Source organism: Sphaeramia orbicularis, chromosome 3 (assembly GCF_902148855.1).
Source record: "Sphaeramia orbicularis chromosome 3, fSphaOr1.1, whole genome shotgun sequence".
NCBI classification, from domain to species: Eukaryota; Metazoa; Chordata; class Actinopteri; order Kurtiformes; family Apogonidae; genus Sphaeramia; species Sphaeramia orbicularis.
The window spans coordinates 1,518,085-1,540,521 of NC_043959.1; the positions used below are offsets into that span (position 1 = coordinate 1,518,085).

General features: G+C 36.4%; 1 protein-coding gene across 1 annotated transcript in view; it reads left to right on the forward strand.

The window, feature by feature from the left end:
• The first annotated feature begins 251 nt into the window (after window positions 1-251).
• The window catches only part of LOC115439370 (leucine zipper protein 2-like), a 146,521-nt gene continuing 124,335 nt past the window's right edge, over window positions 252-22,437 (forward strand). Inside the window, exon 1 of the mRNA XM_030163211.1 lies at window positions 252-324. The gene's annotated coding sequence lies outside the window, so the exon portion shown is untranslated. The remainder of the gene's footprint in view (window positions 325-22,437) is intronic.

The window sequence follows — 22,437 nt, forward strand, 5'->3', positions numbered from 1 at the left end:
GTTTGTGATGAGAAGGACAAACAAACCTCCTACTGTGGAACATCAATGAAAGAGTTGGATATCAGGGTGTTTGCATACATGCAAATATCTCAGCCCTGACCTTTTAAGAAGGCGGTTGAAGGAATTAAAGAAGGAGGTTGTGTCCACACTGTTGAACGAGTCTGATAGAACAGACTGAAAATGGATGGAAGCGGCTGCCAGAATGTTCCCCAACAGTCAGACTCAGGACACTAACTGGCCTTGTTTTCCCTTCTGTTTCAGAACAAGAGCTTGAAAAACAAACTCCTTTCCGGAAACAAACTTTGTGACGCCTATGCTGAAGAGGTAAGGAATTCCAATTAGTACAGTTTGTTTTATCATTTACATAATTAATTATCAGCTCCAGTTAGATAATTGTTCATTGTTCATGCAATGGGTACAAATCACAATCACAGTACAAACAAATTTCCTTCCCAGCAAGTAATGTTGACAAAGGGAAGTGAGACAAATGCAGCGTGGAGCTGTTAAACATGAATGCTTGTAAATAATGTTTTAAGGATCTAGAGTTGGGTCTCATGCTCCTGTAATGTAAGATAATAAAGGGTCCAAGCACCATCAGAGTATATGTACCTATAAAGATGCAGTTCATGTCCCAGGGAGCCACAAACTCCAACAGGACAAACAGGGTGGTCCAAAAAAAATTTGTTTTCAGATTCTCTGGATTCAAACCCTGCATTTGGTTCCATATCTGGCCAAATTATTTCAGTCCAAATTTTATGCAAATTAATTCATATTTAGAGGTTGCACAAGACAGGTGCAGATTGCTCTATACACTATAACAGAACTATCCAAATGAATAAAGCAGATTAGAATAATTTGTAATTTTATTCTCAAAATCAATCTGCCATAAAAATGTTCCTTAGAAAGTCCAACAACCACTGTTGGTTTATTGAAATGACAAAAAATGTTCCTGTGTTCTTTGACAACTTGGAGCCGGTACTGTTTGTGATCTGCATTTGTTGTTCGGCTACAGTTGAAGTCTGGAATAAGCTCCGCCCCTCTGTCAGCGACATCACTGACAACTTTTCTGGAATGCACAGTTTTCTCCTCCTTCTGAAAGTCTTGTCTTGAAAGGCTTGTGCTTGACTACTGCTGCAGGTCATATGGATTTATCTGTTAACAGTCAAAAATAAGCATTAGTACAAATTCCAGTAAATTCACCTGGTATAGGCTTTACTTCATCCATATATTTACTCCAGTACCACAGATGTGGGCGGTCTTACTTCATCCATATATTTCTTGCTGAATCACTCAAACCTTGGTTTTGATAGTACTGCTGCTTCTCTTACAGGTCAGCTTGGCTATGCTGAAAATTAACAATTAGTCCATTTCCAGGAAAATTCCAGCAACTTGTGCAACCTGTAAAACATCTCCTTTTTCTTCCAAATCTTTTCCTAAATCATCTTTTGAATGCCAAAACCTAATGCAGGGTTCTAATTGAGGTTATCTGAAACTGTATTTCTTTTTACCAGGATTGTTGGACCACCCTAAGGGCAAATAATAAGAGTGTTTTTTCTTAAAAGACATTTACGTATAAATGGGATTGGACCGTTTTCACATGACTGAATAACTCTCGTGGTTGAGTTGCCAACTTTGTGGAAAGACTGTGGTTGGAGTTCCAGTTTGGAACAGCACATTTATGACTTTAGGTTTGATTTTCTTTCAATTGACCTTTTATTTAAAGATCTTTTTTTTTTTTAGTCAAGGTTCCTTTTACATTCAAGATGCGGGAAAACTGAACCAAGTGTGATCTTTTTACTCACATGTGACTGTTTTGTAGGAACAGCACAAAACACATAGAATCTGCTTATTTCAATTCTAATCTCTTTTAATTCTATTTACGTGGTCCTGAATCGATATAGACCTCAACCTTTTCATTATGACCTCAATTTGAAGAGTCATATCTGAATCCATTCATCTTTTAAAGACATGGGAGATTTAATGGCAATTCATCACAACTCTGCACTGGAGAGAGTCACTCATGTTATCCAGTCTATAAAGTAGATCAAATGGAACATATACATGTACACTAGGGATGTAACAATTACCAGTATAATGATAAACCGTGGTAAAATTGCAGACAGTTTATTCTGTCCTTGCTGCTTCCCCGGTGCAGCTAGACAGATAGCTAACTCCGTAATGACGACACCTGTTGATGTTTTGCTCTGATTTATTCATCGTAGATGAGTCAAAAAGGTGTAAAACTGAAATAACAAACACATAGAAAATGATTTTACAAACACAAATACAACCCACCACGTCTCTTTAACATTACATGCAACAATGAGTAATTAGCATGCTAATACTCGGGGCTAACGCGCTAACCGCTAGCTTAATGCTAATTATGAACGAATGACCTTTTGGCGTCTTCTTCACAATACAATACACAAAAACCAAACCCCACTAAGTTTAACAAACTACACATAACACACACAAAACGTTTTCATACACTTACAGGCTGTGTTTGGACCAGAGCACAGAGCAGCAGACGTATTCAGACAGCACTTGATCAAGAGGCTAAAACAGGATGCGCTTTGCGCAACATCCGGTTTGCCTTTCACAGTAAAACCGTAAAATTTAAACTCTTAAAAGTAAAACACACAGCACTGAAAATATATAAGAACACAAAATAAATCCTGGATGGCTCTTAAGGAGCCAGAACACAGTTAGTATTACTGTTTAAATTCTAATTCTCATGATAACTGTGTTTGATTACCACACTTTTAGGGGAAAAAACCCAATGTAAAGATCTGATTTTATGTCAAATATTTGAGTACAGTTTTAATTTATTACTAATTTAATTTTCTATACCTAATATTTAGAACCGAAATTCACTTTTAAAGTCTGTGAAAAGGTTCGTTAAACATCTGTGTGTTATTTATGCAATAAATTATATACATTTTTCAAATCAGATTTTGTATTTTTTGTGTTTTTTGTCCTTTTATGTTTTTATAGTAGGTTAAAGTGAAAAAATAATAGACAGATGATATAGATGAAGTTGTGCTGAAAAAACAGATCCAAACATGGGTATAGTAAACATTTCTTTATATAGTATATAAAGGCCAAATCAAAAGGACTGAAAAAGACAAAATAGGCTCAGACCACTAAGGGTTAATATTCAAATGTTTCTGACACAGAAGGGACATTGTACCAATTATTTTATTTTATTTTTTTAATTTATTATTTTTTTAATACAACTTGGTTAAATTATGTCAGAATGTGTATTAGTACTTTCTGAACATTTTGAGCACAGTTTCAATAATACCCGCGATAATAATGATAACCGTGATAATTTTGGTCACAGTAACTGTGATTTTAAATTTTCATGTTGTTACATCCTTAATGTACACATTAATCCAAAACATATAATAGTAAAAGACTGACAGCAGTATGTTTTCTTAGTATTTTTACTTAAGGAAATGGTCTGAACACTTCGAATACCACTGGTTTTGTCAGGAGTGTGACCAGTTCACAGTGGAATGTGATAGTGCGACAGTTTAATCAAAAAGTGGAAAAAAAAAACCCAAAACTCTAATGTATATAAAAAATAAAAAGAAAGAAAGAACTCTGATCTATGCTATAAATCAGAACTAAAGCAGGTAGTATGAATGCGTAAAACACAGTGTTACATGATTCTTTGCATCACATTTTGTTCTTTGCTTCGAAGTTACAGGAGCTGTTCATTCATTGATTATGTGACAGCATCACTGTCAACCTGAGTTTAATGCTCAGATCACAGTAACAGAAGCTGTAGTCTGTCTGCGAATGAGCAGATTCTCAATGCTTCACATTCAGTGAAGGTTGCTTATTTTCGGTAAAAAATTTGAAGCACTAAGAAGCAAGTTTCTGTTCTGACTACCTTACTAATCTGGAGTTTCAATCAAAAACACACACACACAAATTTTATTTTATTTCAAATCAATACTGTGTACTTCTTTTCTGTATTTTTATGTGTCTTTTCACTTATGAACTTAAATAACATCAGTGTGATGGCTTTGTAAAGCCCTAGTGTACGGGAAGAACAACATATTATGAGAAAATACTTCAAAACAGTTCGTGAAAGACTGTTTCTACTGCCAAATCTAATCCAGAGGACAAACAACAGATAGTTGGACCATAGAGAAAATCAACCAGCAAAACCTGATTTGAGATTGTTTTGTTTTTTTGTTTTTGTTTTTTTGTTTTTTTTTTTTTGGGGGGGGGGGGGGTTACCTGATTTGACATGGCTGTGAGTGGTAACTATATGTCGGTGCTTGGACCCTGTGATAATTCAAGTTGTAACTCATCATTTTAACTCCAAAAAAGATGTTGAAGGTGATATTTTGTCTGTTGTATCATATACTGTATGTTATTTCTGTTCTGTTGTGATGTTAAGTCCCACTAAAGGTCAGAATTACCTCTCTCTCACCTCTTTGGCTGTCTAATGCCGCATTTCCACTATGTGGTATCGACTCGACTCGACTCGGCCTTTTTGCGTTTCCATTACGATAAAGGACCTGGACTCTGGTACCTGGTAGTTTTTTGGTCTCACCTCCTCTGAGGTTCCAGGACTGTGGACCAGATACTAAAAGGTGACACTGTGTAAACACTGCAGACCACTGATTGGTCAGAGTCGTCTCTGTGACCTGCCCTTTTACAAAAACAGACGCGGAAGTTTCTAGTAAATCTGTCAGTAGGTGAATCCACATGATGACAGTCTGTAAAACTACACCATGGTTTGTCCAGGAGGTTCAGACGCAAACATTCAGCAGGAGTTTGACCAGACAACAGGCAACCAGTGAGTTTATCAGCAACTGTGAGCAGACGACACAGAAGTAACGCACCGCATCACTATGACGACCAGGTACTGGAAAGTGGGGAGTATCCTGTAAGGCACAGGTGTCAAACATGCGGCCTGGGGGTCAAAACCGGCCCGTCGAAGGGTCTAATTTGGCCCCTGGGATGAATTTGTGAAATGCAAAAATCACACTGAAGATATGAACAGTCAAGGATGTTCAAATCATTTTAGGTCAATTCAACCTGAAGTGGGTCAGACCAGTAAAATACTATCAGAATAAACTATAAATGATGAAAAAAAAGCTTTTTTTTTCTCTTTGTTTCAGTGTAAACAAAGTAAAATTACACAAAAATGTTTACATTTACAGACTAGCCTTTTACAAAAAATGTGAATAACCTGAACAAATAAGAACAGCCTGAAAAGTCTTAAGAGAAGTCTGTGGAATTGTACCAATATTCTGCCTGTTAATAAATGTTTTATGTAATTGTAGATCCACTATGATCTGTACATTTTGATGCATATGTATAAATGATAGACTATGGTGCAATATTGTTAAAATTGCACTTATTTTTCTTCAGAATTGTCAGGTTGTTCATATATTTTAATGTTATGTTCAAGTACACTTCGTATATGTCAACATTTTCATTAAGGAATTTTACTTTTTTCACTCAAAATCATAGAGAAAACTTTGGAATTGACATTATTTATGAGTTCTTATCCACTTATTTTACTGGTCTGGCCCACTATAGATCATATTAGGCTGTATGTGGCCCCTGAACTAAAATGAGTTTGACAGCCCTGCTGTAATGGAAACAGTCTGGAATAGGACCTGGTACCCGAGTCGAGTCGAGCCGAGCCGGTTCCACAAAGTGGAAACGCGTCATAAGTGTATTTCATACAAGCTTATTTCTACCAATTGTTTCTTTGACGGTGGTATGATCCACAAGACTCAGGTTGGAGCAAAAACAGCTGCTCCAACAGCATTTCCTGTGTCCTTCCTGCTGTCACTGATTGTTCTGTTGTGTAGTAGAACTCTGCTGCCGGCTGTTGTGGTCAGCGTCGTCCACTGGCATCAGCTTCACATGTTACTGAAGCCTTGAACTCAGCTTTGAACTGCTGCTTTTCCCTTCCTGCTGACCAGCGCTCCTGCTGTTATTTAACCATGCAGGAGCTTAGGCAGCAGCTCCTGCAGCGTATCGATGACATGCCCCAGTCACTGCCGCTGCTGCTCTGCAATTATGGCTTCAATGCTTCTGCAGTTGTGCAGGTCGGACTATTTCCTGTAAGCTGGCCACAGTATGTTGAATAAGTTGAGCTTGTTCTCATGCAGAAGACCGGGCTGATGCAGACAGTATGATAGATGGTACCCTTGGTGTGGAGATGGAGATTTTTCTTTGGAAATACCCCAGACTAGACTTTGCCTATGGCAGCTACAGCTCATTTGATCAATGCTGCAGGATATTTCCAAGGTTTTTAAATGACAGTACTATTGTTGGTAGTTTGAATTTCTAGGTAAAGAAAAGTGGTGGAGATCAGGTACCAGAGAACAACCCAATGAACTGAAAGAAAAGACCTCAGGGTTAGTGAACTCTTCCAGGATGGCGGTGTCCTAATCCACAGGCCACCAGGGCTCACTCAGCCGGGCAATGATTGTCAGAATCATATGAATTACAAACCAAGGACTTCAGTCACCACATCTCAACACTGTCAGACCAGATAAGTTGAATTTACTTAAAAAAATCTGAGGTAGCCTGTTCCCTTAAAAATTTAATGAGTAATGAAAACTTGAGTGTGTTAAACTTAAAGGCTTGGTTTGAATGGAATTGCTATTTTAAGTACAACACACTAAATACCAAGTAAACTTAACTGAAAATTTGTTGCAATGTTAATTGCTTTGAATGATCATTAGACTTAATATCATCAGTTCATTTTACTCCAATTTTAGTCCAATAGTACATAGTGTAATAGTACAGTAGTCCATAGTAAAATAGTCCAATTGTCCATACTGTAATAGTTCAATAGTCCATAGTGTAATAGTCCAATAGTTCATAATGTAATAGTCCAATAGTTCATAATGTAATAGTCCATAGGTCCATCGTAAAATAGTCCAATAGTCCATAGTGTAATAGTCCAATAGTTCATAGTTAAATAGTTGATAGTCCAATAGTCCTTAGTCAATAGTCCAGTAGCCCATAGTCCAATAGTCCATAGTGTGATAGTCCAATAGTTCATAATGTAATAGTCCATAGGTCCATCGTAAAATAGTCCAATAGTCCATAGTGTAATAGTCCAATAGTTCATAGTTAAATAGTTGATAGTCCAATAGTCCTTAGTCAATAGTCCAGTAGCCCATAGTCCAATAGTCCATAGTGTAATAGTCCATAGTATAATAGTCCAACAGTCCAATAGTCCATAGTATAATAGTCCAACAGTCCAATAGTCCATAGTATAATAGTCCAACAGTCCAATAGTCTATAGTCCAATAGTCTAATAGTGTCCCTCTAGTCATTTACAGTCTGCAGACTTTACATGATGTTCTGAAGGCTTTAATTTGTCACAAAAACTGGAGACATTTAATACAATTATTAATCCAATTATTCCAGTGAGTTAACATTTTATTTCATTGATACTTTGTTTAGTTGTATTTTTCCTTAAACCCAAATCATGATACAGTCAACATCACTTTGACCATTTTGTTTTTTGTACAGTACAGCACCGTAACAAACTGATGTTAACTTCTTATCAGTATGTGTTGGATCACAGTCTCAGCTCAAGGCCTGCTGAAGACACTTTGTGTTTTCAATTCATCAGGTTGTATTTTTTCAAACCGACAACGTCTCATACTGCTATAAACTGATGCAGTTCCTTCAAGTGTCATTGTTCTCCCATTGCCTCATATCTTCTTCCTCTTATCCTCTCAGAAAAAAAAAAACATTATCCATAAATACATAAATACATTTCTGCATTTTTTTGTGTTTTTTTTTTTTTTTATTACCTTTCATACAGTATTTATTTTTATTACTTCATTTTGACCAATCCCAATGGTCCACCACCACTCCCACAGTTCTCACAATATCCTGGTGTCGTGTATTTTCACAAAAATCAGAGAGGACAAAAAGAGCCAAACCATGGGCTCAGACTAAAACTGAAATACTGAAGGTGGCTGTTTGGTCCAGAACATTATCCAGGGGAGGTTTCATGTCCAAGAGTTTGGTTCAGATCAAACTGAAATGTCAAGACAGGCTGAATGAGGTGTAAAATTACCCTGAATAGTGCTAAGATTTTTTTGTAATTTTTATTGTTGCTATAATGAGTATCTTATTATAAATCTCACTCACTGTCAATCACTTGACAACATCTGAAATGGAGATGTCATCCCTCAGATTAAACTCTATTTTTCTATCAATGGAATCACTGAGGTGAGTTGGAGTTTGGAGTCTTGGACCAGTGAAGACAATACTTGGATAATAACATATTAAAGTTGTGTTTGATACATTTTTAGCGTCACCAAAATTACCTTTCAGCATATCATAATTTGGGATGATAGTGTTATGGAAATGTTCAACTGATAACTTTTCCACCACAATAGCAAACTTCTGTATCTACTCAGACTGTAGAAAATCAACCATGTGCTGATCCACAGGCGTCTTCTGACCAACGGGACGCTGTATCTCATTCAGTCAGATTTTCACATTCTGGTGTTTAGTTTGTGTGATTCCTCCTGGACCCCACCCTGGTGAGGGGTTTTCAGGCATGTCCATCTGAGGGGAGACCCCGCAGCAGAACCAGGACACTGGAGGGATTATATCCCTCAGCCTGGAATTGCCATGGGGGGGTATGTGTGTGTCCTGAGGAACTAAAGGAGGCGGAGGAGGGGAAGTCTGGGCGTCTGTACTTAAAGGTGTGGTAGGAGATCCTGGAACAACGGTTCAAGCAAGCTACAGTTTGAAAATACACAATTCAAAAGTCCAAACCCCTTTCTTCAGACTGCCCCCCAAAGCCACGACTCTGGAGAACTGGATTGTACTCGCAGAGGGGGGAGGGACAAATGGCAGTTCAGTTTGATAGACATATCACCATTCAATCATTTCGATGGTCCAATTAAAATGATTGGATGGTGTTTTTTCAGTCCTGTCCATTCCACAGGTGGCAAAATTTTTTTGTGTGTGTTGGAGCATTTAATTAAGTGGTTGCAATCGGGGTGGGAAGGGGATTTTAAGCTATATAGTAAAAAATGCTCCAGGAAAACATCTCCCACCTTACCTTTAACCTGCCCCCCAGACCCAGAACTGGATAAGTGGGAGAGGATGGATGGATGGATGGATAGATGTTTTCACACCAATCGATAAATATGTTTATAGAAACACAGTTAATGATTAATAACTAAAGCTGTCAATCACAGATTTAACCCTGCCTGCATTTTCTACAGCCTAAGTCCACACAAGTGTAAATGATCATTTCCCAACTTAAAAATGCTGAAAGGTAATAATATAAATTTAGCTCAGTGATGCTAAAAAAACAAACAATCAAGCAGCTTGAAAAAGACATTGACTCCGTAGAGACCCATAAAAGACATGTTAAACCAGTGGTTTCCAACCTTTTTTGGCTCATGACCCTATTTTAACGTCACAAATTTCTGGCGACCCCAGACATTCAAAATGGAGACTGTTTTTTTTTCTTTTTTCTTTTTTTTTGCTGAAGTGAATTTGTTTTTGATCATGTCATAGTTTGCTATACTTTGTTGCAAATAAACATTAATGTCAGAGGACATTTAGTCTATATAATGTCTGTTATTGTGGACATTTAGTCTATATAATGTCTATTATTGTGGACATTTAGTCTGTATAATGTCTATTATTGTGGACATTTAGTCTGTATAATGTCTATTATTGTGGACATTTAGTCTGTGTAATGTCTATTATTGTGGACATTTAGTCTATATAATGTCTATTATTGTGGACATTTAGTCTGTATAATGTCTATTATTGTGGACATTTAGTCTGTATAATGTCTATTATTGTGGACATTTAGTCTATATAATGTCTATTATTGTGAACATTTAGTCTGTATAATGTCTATTATTGTGGACATTTAGTCTGTATAATGTCTATTATTGTGGACATTTAGTCTGTATAATGTCTATTATTGTGGACATTTAGTCTGTATAATGTCTATTATTGTGGACATTTAGTCTGTATAATGTCTATTATTGTGGACATTTAGTCTGTGTAATGTCTATTATTGTGGACATTTAGTCTATATAATGTCTATTATTGTGGACATTTAGTCTATATAATGTCTATTATTGTGGACATTTAGTCTGTATAATGTCTATTATTGTGGACATTTAGTCTGTGTAATGTCTATTATTGTGGACATTTAGTCTATATAATGTCTATTATTGTGGACATTTAGTCTGTGTAATGTCTATTATTGTGGACATTTAGTCTATATAATGTCTATTATTGTGGACATTTAGTCTGTATAATGTCTATTATTGTGGACATTTAGTCTGTATAATGTCTATTATTGTGGACATTTAGTCTATATAATGTCTATTATTGTGGACAGAGGCAGTAAATCCAGGTGTAGATTACTGCACAAAGGCTCAGGATCTGTCCAGTCAGTCCAGCTGTGATTTACAAGGAGGACAATTAATACTGAACAAACAAGAACTGAAACTATGAATGATGAAAGAGCTGCAGCATCTGAAACTGACCACAGTGAACATGTGACACAAACAGAACCACAGTGCTGCAGTTTCACAACCACAGTTTGTCATGTCTGGTATGGATTGGGATTGTCTCTGTCAACTCACCATTTATTATTTATTCGTACTTTTTTTTTTCAATTACTAGAAATTTCCGGTGACCCCATTTGAATTCCAGGTGACCCCACATGGGGTCCCAACCCCAAGGTTAAAAAACACTGTGTTAAATAGTCCCTGATTTTTCAGTTGATCCCACAGTCTGCTTTAAGACTGAGGTTCCTGTTGAGACCGTGGAAGTTAAAGGCCTGGTTTCTGTTCCAAACACCCACCCACCGCCCAGCTGATCATCCCTGACTCTTCCCTGGCTGAATTTATTCAATCCATCGCTGTGTTGTCGAACTGTGAGACGACGATGGTACATTTGATTGTGCAGTCATGTCTGATTGAGACACTTGAGAAGAGTCCAGAGGCTAAAGAGGTTCTGATTGAAGTCCTACTGAGCCAGAACCTTCCTAGAAACACTGAGGAGATGATGTGAAAATCTACATTTCAATAAAAGAACTGATTGCCCTGGCAACATGTAGATAATATCTGTCAGTGCTCTTTAGAGGGGTGTATGTTTCCACTGGTTTTATCCCTCCTGATTCTAGTCGATTGTTACAGAGCTGAGCAGACCTGAAGTTCTTTAGTGGATAAATAGCTGCTGGAATTTCTTTTACACGGGAGGATGAAGGTCACTTTCTTCAATTCCCTTGGAAGGCAATAAAAGTTGGAGTTAATCAGTGAAAGGAACATGCTTCTGTGGCCCTGCTTTCATCCTGGCCAGTTATTTATGTTCACAGTGGAAGGGTCACAGACCTAACCTGTAATCACACTGGAATTACCAGGGACTGACACACGAGATAACTGCTGTGCTGCAAAACAATTGTCATTCTGTTCTGAGTATACATTCAAAGTCTCTGCACTGAAAAGGCCTTAATTGCAGGTGGGGTTTTTTGTGCATTTTTCCTCTATAATACATACACGACCTGGGAATGAACTCCCACCCAAAACAAATGCTGAACCCAAATTAACTTCAGACAAAAAAAACGGAACCTTTCTGAAGTTCACCGTAATTGTCCACAAACCAAGCTTTAAAGATCATTTCAATTAAGTTTTCCTCAAAATGCAAAGTGAGCTAGAGTGAAAGAAAAAAGCCTGTGATAACATCTCTGAATCTTAAATGCTGGCTTTGAAGTCATGTCCAAGTGCTGAGATTAAGCCAAATCTTTTTAACTGCCTTCGGATAAACTTTCTAAGCACAAGCTGCCTTTGTTACTCTTGATGCATTTTAAGATTTGGCAACTTTCCTCTTTGTGTGATTTGGTTTTCATCTTGTGCAAATTAGCTTTGGGAGTTGACACATTGGACTGCATTTTATTTGGTGTGATGATCACTTTTTCTTTTTTAAAAAAAGCTGCTTTTACTTGCGCATGGCTTTTCTTCTATATGGCAGAGCAGGGGTGTCAAACCTATTTTAGTTCAGTTCCACATACAGCCTAATCTGATCTAAAGTGGGCCGCACCAGTAAAAGAATATAAATAATAGGATAAGAACTTATAAATAATATCAACTCCAAAGTTTTTTTCTATGTTTTCGAGTAAAAAAAAGTCAAATTCCATAATGAAATGTTTACAGCTACGAATTGTACTTGAACGCAACATGGACAAATCTGATCAACCTGAAAATTCTTAAGAAAATTAAGCGCAATTTTAACAATATTACGCCTCAGTTTATCATTTATACATGTGCATCACAACGTACAGATCACAGTGGATCTACAAATCCACAAAACATTTAATAACAGGCAGAATATTGGTCCAATTCCACATACTGCTCTTAAGACATTTCAGGTTATTCACATTTTTTGTAAAAGGCTAGTGTGTAAATGTAAACATTTTTGTGTAATCTGAATTTTTTACACTAAAACAAAGAGAGAAATTAGCCTTTTTCATTATTTATAGGTTATTACGGTAGTATTTTACTGGTCTGACCCACTTTAGATTCAATTGACCCGGTATGATTTGAACATCCTTGATTGATAATATCTTCAGTGTAATTTTTGCATTTCACAAATTCATCCCAGGGCCGGACTGGACCCTTTGGTGGGCTGATTTTGGCCCCTAGGCCGCATGTTTGACACCTGTGTGGCAGAGGATCAAGCATTCAGGTCTTAATGTCTGTTAGGTTTTGTAGGAGAGCATCCTACTGAAAAGACATTTGCATTTACTGAGCAGACGGTGGAAAGAGATGTCATGACATACAGTGGAGGTCAGACGTTCACATGCACCTTGGATAAAAGCTTTTAGTTTCTAATTCTAATACAAAAGCCTTCCTTTTTGTGGCTTTGCCTTTAACCAGGGGACTGTGAACACACTTCCTTCAGCTTCATCCATCATGTCCAAGAGTTGTAGCCCATCGTTCCAAACAGGACTTGAACAGCAGAGTTGGCTTTGTGCTCCTTCGTGCACAAAACCACCATTCAGCCCACAAATACTCTGGTGCATTGACCAAATGTTTTCTTTCTCAGCCTTAACCCTTCATAGGGCACGCATGGAAATACTCTGAAATTCAAAATTTCAACCTTCCTTTGTTATTGGAGGACATAACAAGACTTACTTTTTTTTTTTTTTTCTTTTGTGAGTTTTTTTTTTTTTTTTTCATGTAGAAAATCAAGGTCAATGAAGGTACCATATTTGGATTCTTACCCATAGGTCAGGGAAAGGAACGTGTATTTTAGAACAATAGAACATCAGTTTTAGAACATTAGACCGACATCAGTGCTGGTCCAGACCCCTGCCCACATGACCCCTTTGAACATCATTCCTTACATTAGTTCCATTACTGCATGGAACTGAACAAAGCACAGGTGGACCTTACAGACCCTGGAGACCACATTGGACCTTACAGACCCTGGAGACCACATTAGACCTGACAGACCCTGGAGACCACATTAGACCTGACAGACCCTGGAGACCACATTGGACCTGACAGACCCTGGAGACCACACTGGACCTGACAGACCCTGGAGACCACATTGGACCTGAGATTGTTGTCTTACTGTCCTCACTGGAACTGTTGCTGTCATTGTTTTTTAATGTATGCATAAATGACCAAAAATAGTCACTCACCTGATAAAGCTGCATGAGATGAAATCACCAGAAAGAGGATAAATCAGAAGAATAAATATAAAGCAAATGCCTTCTCCTCGAAAATATCCACAAAATTCTCCTTTGTGATACCTTCAGTTTCAATAATATAATAGGCCTTATCTTTAAAAACAGCACATTTCAGTGCACAAAGGAAATTGATGAATACAAAATAAAAAAATAAAAAAAAACACATGAAGTAGAAGAATTAAAATAATATGTAAAACTAACAAAAATAAACATTCAGCTTGGATAAAACTGTGAAAGTCCAGTTGGAGTACATTTCAAGTGTGTTTTAGCAGGGTTAAAGTAAATTCTGACTCTGATTCCAGAGCTGTTAGACCATGACTTCATTTTCATCCTGGACCCTGGGATAAACTGAAGACACTGAATAATGATCTCAGACTGAACACTGGGGGATACAGACCTAAAAGGTTGAAAATATAATCTATAGACTGGCCACGAGGAGCTTTAAAAGTAATCAATAAACTCTTCAAATCAATTCTAAAATAAACACTGAGCAACTGTAAAAACACTGAAACCAGCTTCATGTTTTCCCTTATCTTTGTCCTGGTTCAAAGTTCTTTATAGTTTGCAGTAGCTTCATTTATTGTTGTATTTTTTGAAGTTCACAGGTTCTTCTGCAGTAAAATAAAACCAAACAACATGATGAATGGGATTGGTCTCCCCCTCTGTACAGAACACTGATGATAACCAAACAGTTCTATTTTTGGTTCATCAGACCAAAGAATATTCCTGAAAATACTCAGATCTGTACATTAGTGCTCATTTACAACCTTTAGTCTGTTTTTTTTTTTTTTTTTATGTTGAGTGACTTCGTCCTGTGACAGCCATCAAAAGTATCTACTGATCTAAACGGTTTAATAACTTCCAAACCACTAATTCTATCTGTACATGTAAATAATTGGTGTAAAACACAGTTTGTCGCCTTTTCATGGTCATCAGATATGACCTATTTGGACGTTCAGAGGCTCCGTAGTGAACGTGGAAACACCATCATCTTCTACGACATTGATTCACCAGTCAAACCCATGGAGTTGGATCAATGTCAGTGGATGGACACACTGGGTTTCTGTTCAGTTGTTGATATCTTTGCTGAAAAAGTCACTTTTTCTTCAGGTTTCTCTGTTCTGATATAATAACCCTCAACTTTACTCTGAGATTTTAAGAACATGTACTTGTAAATTAAAAATAGGAAAATACCTGATTTTCACTGGAAAAACTACAATATACAGAGGATAATATTATAATTAGGGCTGGGCAAGTTAGCACGTTATTACCGCGTTAATGTATTCATTAAATAACGCCGACAGTTTTTTTTTTTTTCCCTCCCATTAATGCCGTTTTATTCTAACTCCTATTCTTCTGCTTGTGTGCGTGTAGCAATTAGCTGCAGATAGACAACAGGTTTACCAAGAAAAGCCAGATGCCCAAAACTTGTGTCCAAATCTGTTCCTTTAGACTCACTGTAAAACTGCCACATACAAACAGAATATGTCTGAGTTCTGTTCACTGCCTTAGTACATTTACGTGGAATTATACATTTAAATGAATGGGAAAATCCATAGACACGCTAACGATTAGCATTTACAGATTAATTAAGATTTACAATGTCTTTTTATCCAACAACAAAGGTTCACATCAGAGATATTTGATACTATTCATTCTGACAACAACTGAACAGAAAATACTCACAAACGTTTTTGGGGCCATACAAACAGAGTGAAAGAAACGTGTCTGTTAGTTCCTTCTTATGTCTGAACTGACTACGGGAACACCGCAAGGACAAAACATACGTTAGTGACACTTATTCCCACCACTAGAGGGCCCCCTTTGTTTACTCTGAACAACTGAACATCACATATTATTGGGCTTATTAGTATTAGTACTGATTAGTGGGACTAAGACTCCTGTCAATCACTCACAAGTGGAAATAAACGTGTGGACATAAACATGTGTAACAGTAGCGGTCTGTTCCATGGACATTTGCATTTGAAATGTCTTCAGATGGTGGGGGGGAGAAGGACACAGGTGTTTGGAAGCACTGACATGTGCAGTTATTTTTATCAGCGGAGTACTGCAGTCTGAGATATCACTGAAAGGAAATACACACTGTTGATACCAGAACTCCCCGCCCCCCCCCATATAAGTATGCGATTAAGCGTGATTAATCGCAGAAATCCACACGATTAATTGCGATTAAAAAATTTAATCGCTGCCCAGCACTAATTATAATAAATGGTGATTAATCATCTAAGAAAAGTTAAATATATAGAGAAAATATTTTAGAAGTGCCCCAAAAGTAGCACTGGGTCTTTATGGGTTAAAAACAGTCTTTCAGGTTCTGCTGATACAGTACTGGTTTTACTGTGGATGGACAGAGTTCTAGTTTTACTACTTTTACTAGTTCAAGAGGGTCCATCCTCATGCCCACGGTGTCACATTCTGCTTATCGGCTGTGAACCTTTGCCCATTTCCAACCCCCTGGGTACCAACATGGACACGAACAAAAACATTAAAAAAAAAAAAAAAATCATTCAGTGTTAAATGTGATATCCTGACCATGTGTCAGTGTATTATAATGTCAGACAGAATGTGTGACTCAAACCAGACCAGTGGTTTTCTAAAGTCTAGGCTTATTTTAGATTTTCCCAAGATCCTGTGCAAAAGGATGTTGAAGTGAGTTTATAAAAAGACACTCACAGATCTGAAAATTACACTATCTGAAGTTTTTTTTACCTTCCCTAAAATTCCAGCCTTTTCAGAGTCAGTGGGTTTTGAAAAACCTAAAACCTTTGAGAATGTGATGAAATAGATAAAAGATTAAATGAAGAAGATCTTGCTATTTATAAATCTGAAATTTCACGTTGTCAGAATCAATTAGTTAGAGTAACTAAACTAACAGGGAAAAGGTGGATTTACATGAAAAGTTAAAAACTGAAACGCTGTCATCTTTTTAGCTGGCGGTCATGATAACTGTTGACTTCAATAGTGACAATGACAGTAACATGTAAAAACTGTCTGGTTTAATCCAAAGTCTTGTCCTCAGTAGACTGGTGACATGATGGTCATTTAATAGGTAATCAGGCCTCATATCCATCATAAGATGACTATTAACATTATTATTATTGGACCATGTGTAACATATGTACATCATATAAGACCATTTAAACAACAAGGAATAGAAAAACTGTGCCAGATACAGGTATAAATGAAATATAATGTATGAAATATAACACAAACCAAACAACCATCTCTGATACCTTTAGAAACAACAGCAGCCTTAAGGCCGTGGGCCAAAACCAGCGCCAAAGGGTCCAGTCAGCCTGTGGGATGAGTTTGTGAAATGCAAAAATGACACTGAAAATTTTAACAATCAAGGATGTTAACATTAGATAACATTAGAGTGATGGCTGCTGCTGCATTTCCCCTGAGCAGAGTCCCTTTGCAATCCTTTGAAATCCTACAGAAAATAAAAGTTTATTTGCCAAATCCATAGCAATATCGGTGGTACCATCTCATTTTCATTTCTTTGGATATTTTTTTGAAAATTTGGTGGTTTTTTGGAACCAAGGAGATTGCTGAAGACCTGGGACCACATGGGTTTTGTTTGGACACAGAACATCTTGTAAGTCTACCCAGAAGAACTTTCTTTTTTTCTTTTTTTCTCTTTTGTGACTTTCTTTGAAAGAGATGGCAATGACAATTAAAAAACTAGCAGAGGAACTAGTTGAGATCAAAAAATCTCTCAATTTTATGACTGAGGAGATCAGCAAAGTGGTGAAACATCAGGTCAACCTCATGGGCCTAATGGAAGAGGTTCACGAGCTGAGGACTACAATCAAGTTAAGAGATGAGAAGATTGACAGGCTGGAACAAAGAACTGATGACTTGGAGCAGTACTCCCGTGCTGATGACCTTGTAATCACTGGGCTGGCTACCAAACACCGCAGCTATGCCAGAGTCTTAGCCAGTGACCAATGTGGGGAGGACGCACCACCAGAGGAGCAGCGCACTCCAGAACAACAAGTGATCCAATTCATGAACAGTAAGAACATTTACATGGAGAGTCAACAAATCTCAGCTTGTCACATTCTTACACGCAAGGATAAAACCAACACGCCTACCATTGTGGTCAAGTTTGTTAACAGGAAACATAAAGTTGAAATGATGAGACAGGCAAAGAAGCTTAAGGGGAGTGGGGTGTATGTCAATGAGCACCTGACAAAGACAAAGGCTGAGATAGCTAGAAACTGCCATCTTCTCAGAAAACAGAACAGAATCCAATCCACATGGTCAAGGAATGGGAAAGTGTTTGTAAGGTTAAATGGTCCACCTGAACAAGCTAAAGTGGTTGTGATACGGAATCTGAAAGAGCTGGATCAGTATAGTTGATGACGTTTGTTGGAAGATGTCTGGGGAACATGGCTTGCTCTAACTTACAATCACTTTCTGTTGAATGACAATTGAAGACTCTCACTGCTCTGTTGGGGAAGATGAGGGTAGTGCTCTCCTTGGATATGAAAACTCCCAAGTTAAAAATGTAAATAAGGAGCTACATTTTTTTAGTTTAACTGAACATAAATCATTTAGTTTTGAAAACAGTGTGGATCCTGAGGGAAATCTCTATGATGATTCTAACTTAAATTCAGAATATTACTCAGAAAATTCGTTTGATAATGTTAATTTGGAGGGTTTTTCAATAATACATTTTAACAGCAGGAGTCTATATGCAAATTTCTTTGAAATTAAAGAGTATTTGGAATCCCTTAAACATAAATTTCAAGTAATTGCAATAAGTGAGACTTGGATAACAAAGGAAAAGGGTGCTGATTTTGTGTTAGAAGGGTATGATATTTTCTATGCTAACCGGATAAATAAAACCGGTGGTGGAGTTGCTTTTTTTGTACAAAAGGATTTTCAGTGTAAGGTAATTGATACCACAGTTGTTGATGAAGTAATGGAAAGTTTGACAATTGAAATACAGACTCCCAAATTTAAGAGTATTATCTTGAGTTGCATATATAGAACGCCTGGTTCTTGTATGGATCAGTTTATGAATACTTTAGTTGATATCTTTGGAAAATTTTGTGATAAAAAATCATGTTTTGTTTGTGGAGACTTTAATATTGACCTTTTGAAATGGAATGAACATTCACCAACAAATGATTTTTGTAATATAATGTTTAGTTTTGATTTAAGGCCACTTATTAACAAACCTTCTCGGATAACCAAAGAAAGTGCCACACTCATTGATAATATTTACACTCATGTGCATGGCCCAGACACAAGTGGTATATTCTTAAGTGACATTAGTGATCATTTTCCCATATTTGTCATACTGCATATTTTAAAGGTTAAATGTTATGTTGGTGTGAGTAAGTCTACTTATAAATTGGTAAGAATAAGGACTCAAGAAAGAATTGAGGCTTTAAAGATGGATTTAACAAACTGCAACTGGAATGAGGTGTATGTTGAGGATCCTTCTAAGGCCTATGATGCATTTGTGTCTATATTTACAGAGTTATACAACAAACATTGTCCTATTAGAAAGTGTTGGGTGAAGGGAAAATACAAAGGAAAACCTTGGATGACTAAGAGCCTACAAAAAGCATGTAAAAAGAAAAACTCTTTATATTAGAAATTTTTACATCTAAGAACCAGTGAAAATGAGAAAAAGTATAAGGTGTACAAGAATACACTGACTTCCATTATAAGAAAACAGAAGATGGAATATTACAACAAAATGCTAGAGAACAGTAAAAACAACATTAAAATGACTTGGAAAGTAATTAATCAGATCATTCGAAATACACACAACAAAGCAGAATACCCCAGTTATTTCTTAAATGGCTCAGGTGATACAGTAGACACTTTAGAAAGCATTGCTGAAGAGTTCAACAATGACTTTGTAAGGGTTGGTTGTAATTTGGCCAGTGAAATTACTGTCTGTGGATAAACAAAATGTATTTGATAATCTCATTAAAAGTAACAACAATACTATGTTCCTTCATGGAACTGATGAAACTGATGTAATTGAGACAGTAAGAAAATTCAAAAACAAAGCATCAACAGATATGCATTCAATTAATATGGCAATTGTTAAAGAAGTCATTGGCCAAATTGTAAGCCCTCTGACCTATATGTAATCTGTTCTTCCAAAAAGGTGTTTTTCCAAATAACATGGAAACAGCAAAGGTTATACCAATATTCAAACATGGAGATGAGCATTGCATTGATAACTACAGACCAGTGTCCCTTCTCCCCCAGTTCTCAAAAATATTAGAGAAATTATTTGCTAAACAACCGGATCTTTTTACTGAAAAATATAAAATATTGAGTGAACATCAGTATGGCTTCAGGGAGAACAGAACTACTGACTATGCAGTCATGGAGATGGTAGAAGAAATAGCAAAGGCAAATGAAAATGAAAATGAGGAATATTCAGTTGGTATATATATTGATTTACAGAAGGCATTTGATACAATAGATCACAGCATATTATTGAGAAAACTGGGGAAGTATGGGATAAGAGGCGTGGCTTATTCCTGGCTGAAAAGTTGCTTGGAAAATAGACAGCAATATGTTCAAATTAACAACACTATGTCACAATACAGGAAGGTCACCTGTGGCATACCCCAAGGATCGGTGATTGGTCCAAAACTTTTTCTGCTCTGTATTAATGATATTTGTTATGTCACTGAATCATTAAAATGTATTATTTTTGCGGATGATACAAATATGTCCTGTTCTGGGAAAAATCTAAAGGAACTTTTTTCCACGGTTGAAAGGGATTTAGAAATTCTTAAAACTTGGTTTGATATCAATAGATTGTCACTTAACATTAAAAAAAACAAATTTATGGTTTTTGGGAATCGAAAAGAAATTGATGGGGATATTAGATTAAAAATATGTGATGCTGAAATTGAAAGTGTTTGATATAACAATTTTAGGGGTTGTTATTGATTACAAATTAACATGGAAACCACATATTAGGTATATAAAAGGAAAGATTGCAAAATCAATGGCAATCTTGCATAAGTCCAGAAATATACTCAACCACAAGACACTCCATATAATTTATTGTTCACTTCTACTTCCTTCTATGTCCTATTGTGTGGGAGTGTGGGGCTCAACATATAAAACAACTGTAAATACTATAGTCCTCCTACAAAAACCAGCTATACGTATTATTAATAAGGCCGGTTACTGTGAACATACTAATGAACTGTTTATGAAATCCCATATTATGAAATTTAATGATTTGGTTTACTATAAAATAATGCAAATAATGTATAAAGCCAAATTAAAGTTACTCCCTGTCTGTGTACAAAGGTTCTTCTCAACATGAGTCTAAATAGGATTTGTGAGATGTTTGTAAATTTGTTGAACAAAAAGCTAAAAAAAGAGACAAAAAGCAGATGTATATCTGTTGTTGGAGTTAAATTATGGAATGAGGCCAGTATGGATTTAAGAATGTGTAGCCCATTTTTGATATTTAAAAAAATGGTACGTAAGGCAGTTTTTGAAGGATACAACTGTTAAACTCTAACAAGCAAGAGGTAGATTATTTATTTTTGAGTCTACATTAAATTACCATTAATTTGGTGGTTAAGTTTTCTATTTCTCTGGTTTATTTTCACCTTTTTTAGGTTTTGCTTGTTTGTTGGCTTGGATACACTGTTTTTTTGTTTTTTTTTGTCTTTTTCTTTTTCCTATATTGGATGCTGGGTAGTTGAATATGCTCTGTAGGACAGGCATTAATAGAAGCATTTTGCTTCTGCCTGGGCCTGTTCAGTCATAACCTGTTGGTAATGTTTGTAATGTGTGAAGTGCTGTTGTTGACACTAGTTATTGTGTGACTGAATAAAGAATTTCATCATCATCAAAACATCATTTTTGTTCAGGTTCCACATACACATACATACCACCCTGGACAGTTAAAACAGGAGCAAATGTATGAACTGTAAAAGTAGCAGCTCTTTTCTGTTGTTTTACAGTCACTGTGGTGTCATATGATACACTTAACCCATAAAAACCTGGTGTTACTTTTGATGTAGTTCGAAAATGATTTTTTTTCCCTAAGTTTAACCTTTTCTTAAGTGATTTGTGACCATCTATCGTGACAGAATCCTCTCTATTTTGCATTTTTCCAGTAAAAATCTGGTATTTTCAGTATTTAATGTACTGACCATACAGATGTTCATAAAACCTCAGATTAAAGTTGAGGGTTATTATATCAAAAACAGAGAAAACTGAATAAAAACTGACATTTTCATTAAAATATGTCATTAAATGAACATAAACCCAGTGTTTCCATTCACTGTTATTGATCCAACTCTGTGTTTTACTGGTGAATCAATGCTGTAGAAGATGACAGTGTTACCACGGTAACTACAGAGCCTCTGAACGTCCAAATGGGTCACATCTGATCAATCAATCAATCAAATTTTATTTATATAGCACCAAATTATAACCAAAGTTATCTGATGACACTTTATGGTTGAAACCAGACTCTTAAGCCACTTTACAGAAACCCAACAGTTTAATTTGAACTTAATTTTAATGAAGACATTTTTGTAATACCAGGAGATTTCATGTATAGAATGTGTTTGAACCACAAGAATGTCATTAATTCTCATTCTCATGAGGACCATGAAAAGATAACAAACTGCATTTTACACCAAATATTTGCATGTATT